The following is a 4,109-nucleotide window of genomic DNA, read 5'->3' as shown; positions in this document are numbered from 1 at the left end:
AGGCTTCCAGAGCCTCGGCTAAGCGTTTTACGCGGCCCGCTGGACTTCCAGAGCACCTCCAGCCGGTTCTCATGATGCATTCCTCCTCACTTTCTAAGCCGAACGAGGCTTCCAGAGCCCCGGCTAAGCGTTTTACGCGGCCCGCTGAGCTTCCAGAGCACCTCCAGCCGGTTCCCCGGGTGCATTCCTCCTAACTTTCTAAGCCGAACGAGGCTTCCAGAGCCCCGGCTAAACGTTTTACGCGGCACGCTGAGCTTCCAGAGCACCTCCAGCCGGTTCCCCGGGTGCATTCCTCCTCACTTTCGAAGCCGAACGAGGCTTCCAGAGCCCCGGCTAAGCGTTTTACGCGGCCCGCTGAACTTCCACAGCACCTCCAGCCGGTTCTCCGGGTGCTCCCATCCTCACTGTTTAAGCCGAACGAGGCTTCCAGAGCCCCGGCTAAGCGTTTTACGCGGCCCGCCGAGCTTCCACCGCACCTCCAGCCGGTTCTCATGTTGCATTCCTCCTCACTCTTGACGCCCGAAGAGGCTTCCAGAGCCCCGGCTAAGCGTTTTACGCAGCCCGCTGAGCTTCCACAGCACCTCCAGCCGGTTCCCCGGGTGCTTTCCTCCTCACTGTTTAAGCCGAACGAGGCTTCCAGAGCCCCGGCTAAGCGTTTTACGCGGCCCGCCGAGCTTCCACCGCACCTCCAGCCGGTTCCCCGAGTGCTTTCCACCTCACTTTCTAAGCCGAACGAGGCTCCCAGCACCCCGGCTAAGCGTTCTCCGCGTCCGGGTGATCTTCCCGGAGCTTGTAACGGGGAAATGCCTCCCTCCAGCGGACACGGAGAGAAATTACACCGCCTCTCGCACAGAGGCGGGTAAACGGCGGGAGTAACTATGACTCTCTTAAGGTAGCCTGACTTGACATCTCTTTAACGGTTCGTGGATAAATACATGATATATACAACTTATGCTCGCATTTACAGCCAAATAATACAAAATGAGCATTCGGTTATAAACATGGTATTCATAATGTTTATAGGTGATGTTAATATTTATATGTTTAATGTTTATAGGTGATGTTAATATTTATATATTTAATGTTTATAGGTGATGTTAATATTTATATATTTATTTTGTACATCATGTTACAGTTATACGACACTCGCTATTGGATCATGATGTGATCATGTCGGCGGGAGTCGGCCCGGGCTCCGGGTGAAGAGGCCGAATTCTCGCCACTCGCGGCCGACCGGGGAACCAGCAGAGGCGGACGCATCGCGGCGCGAGAGCCCTTGGCACTTAGAAAAAAATTGGCAAAAGTCGCTCCGGGCTCCAGGTGAAGAGGCCGAATTCTCGCCACTCGCGGCCGACCGGGGAACCAGCAGAGGCGGACGCATCGCGGCGCGAGAGCCCTTGGCACTTAGAAAAAATTTGGCAAAAGTCGCTCCGCGCTCCAGGTGAAGAGGCCGAATTCTCGCCACTCGCGGCCGACCGGGGAACCAGCGAAGGCGGGTAAGCTTTCTATGGAGCCCCGCCGGCTGGTCCGCGGGCCGAACGGGGTCCCGTCACCTACCGACAGCGGACGCCGACCCACGCCCGGCAGGAACCACCGAGAGGCGGACACGCTCTCCGACGAGCCCCGCCGGCCGGTCCGCGGCGGGAAATGCGCCCTCTGGCGGACACGCCGTTGTAAATGAATGGGCTTTGGCACTTAGTGCATTTTCGCAAAAGTTGAACCGCGCTCCGGGCGAAGAGGCCGAATTCTCGCCACTCGTGGCCGACCAGGGAACCAGCGAAGGCGGGTAAGCTCTCAAGAGAGCCCCGCCGGCTGGTCCGCGGGCCAATTATGGTCCCGCGAGTTACCGGTCGCGGCCCGGAATTCTGGCCGACTTGGGAACCAGCGAAGGCGGATAGGAAGTCGAGCGGGTCCCGCCGGCTGGTCCGCGGCGGGAAATGCGCCCTCTGGCGGACACGCCGTTGTAAATGAATGGGCTTTGGCACTTAGTGCATTTTCGCAAAAGTTGAGCCGCGCTCCGGGCGAAGAGGCCGAATTCCCGCTACTCGTGGCCGACCAGGGAACCAGCGAAGGCGGATAAGCTTTCTAGGGAGCCCCGCCGGCTGGTCCGCGGGCCGAACGTGGTCCCGTAAAGTACCGACAGCGGACGGCGACCCACGCCCGGCAGGAACCACCGAGAGGCGGACACGCTCTCCGACGAGCCCCGCCGGCCGGTCCGCGGCGGGAAACGCGCCCTCTGGCGGACACGCCGTTGTAAATGAATGGGCTTTGGCACTTAGTGCATTTTCGCTGAAGTTGAGCCGCGCTCCGGGCGAAGAGGCCGAATTCTCGCTACTCGTGGCCGACCGGGGAACCAGCGAAGGCGGGTAGGCTTTCAAGAGAGCCCCGCCGGCTGGTCCGCGGGCCGATTATGGTCCCGTCACCTACCGACAGCGGACGCCGACCCACGCCCGGCAAGGAACCACCGAGAGGCGGATAACGGCGCACACCGCGAACGGCGGGTGGCGGTCGCTGGGTGGCGGTCGGCTGGTGGCGGTCGGGGGGTGGCGGTCGGGGATGGTGCTTGGGGATGGTGCTTGGGACCGGTGGCGCCGGAGGCGCACACCGCGAACGGCTGGTGGCGGTCGGCTGGTGGCGGTCGGCTGGTGGCGGTCGCTGGGTGGCGGTCGGGGGGTGGCGGTCGGGGGGTGGCGGTCGGGGATGGTGCTTGGGGATGGTGCTTGGGACCGGTGGCGCCGGAGGCGCACACCGCGAACGGCTGGTGGCGGTCGGCTGGTGGCGGTCGGCTGGTGGCGGTCGGCTTGTGGCGGTCGGGGGGTGGCGGTCGGGGGGTGGCGGTCGGGGATGGTGCTTGGGGATGGTGCTTGGGACCGGTGGCGCCGGAGGCGCACACCGCGAACGGCTGGTGGCGGTCGGCTGGTGGCGGTCGGCTGGTGGCGGTCGGGGGGTGGCGGTCGGGGGGTGGCGGTCGGGGATGGCGCTTGGGGATGGTGCTTGGGACCGGTGGCGCCGGAGGCGCACACCGCGAACGGCTGGTGGCGGTCGGCTGGTGGCGGTCGGCTGGTGGCGGTCGGCTGGTGGCGGTCGGGGGGTGGCGGTCGGGGGGTGGCGCTTGGGGATGGTGGCGGTCGCCTTGTGGCGGTCGGGGGGTGGCGGTCGGGGGGTGGCGGTCGGGGGGTGGCGGTCGGGGGGTGGCGCTTGGGGATGGTGGCGGTCGCCTTGTGGCGGTCGGGGGTGGCGCTTGGGGATGGTGGCGGTCGCCTTGTGGCGGTCGGGGGTGGCGCTTGGGGATGGTGGCTGTCGCCTGGTGGCGGTCGGGGGTGGCGCTTGGGGATGGTGGCTGTCGCCTGGTGGCGGTCGGGGGTGGCGCTTGGGGATGGTGGTGGTGGTGGTCGCCTGGTGGCGGTCGACTTGTCGCGGTCGGGGGTGGCGCTTGGGGATGGTGGCTGTAGCCTTGTGGTGGTCCGGGGTGGCGCTTTGGGACCGGCGTCCGACGCAAAGTGCGTGTTGCGCGGCCCGGAGAAAGTTTCAGCCAAGGGCCCGCCGCTGGAGAAAATTTTAGGTACCAGGGGTGGATTTTTTTTGTCACCGCAGGAGGGGGACGTTGCCTCCGTCGGTGTCCGGCGGAGAGTGCGTGTTGCGCGGCCCGGAGAAAGTTTAGGCCCGGGGCCCGCCGCTGGAGAAAATTTTAGGTACCAGGAGTGGATTTTTTTTGTCACCGCAGGAGGGGGACGTTGCCTCCGTCGGTGTCCGGCGGAGAGTGCGTGTTGCGCGGCCCGGAGAAAGTTTAGGCCCGGGGCCCGCCGCTGGAGAAAATTTTAGGTACCAGGAGTGGATGTACTTACTTCCACAGCGCCCGCGCGCTCCTGGCTGGTGTCCGAGGATGCTGCCTCATCCCCGGACGGGCCTCTTACGCACGCCCGCTGTCATTCTCTGGAGACTAAGTTAAACCGAGGGGAGGCTGCCTCCTGCCGCCCGAGGATGCTGCCTCATCCCCGGACGAGCCTCTTACGCACGCCCGCTGTCATCCTCCGAGCACCAAGTTCCACTCGGACGAGGCTAAGTTCCACTTAGGGGAGGCTGCCTCCTCCATCCCTCCGCCCGAGGAT

Source organism: Syngnathus floridae, unplaced genomic scaffold, assembly GCF_059516105.1.
Source record: "Syngnathus floridae isolate MCC-2025c unplaced genomic scaffold, RoL_Sflo_1.0 HiC_scaffold_54, whole genome shotgun sequence".
In the NCBI taxonomy this organism is placed as follows: Eukaryota; Metazoa; Chordata; class Actinopteri; order Syngnathiformes; family Syngnathidae; genus Syngnathus; species Syngnathus floridae.
This window is presented reverse-complemented; position numbering follows the sequence as displayed.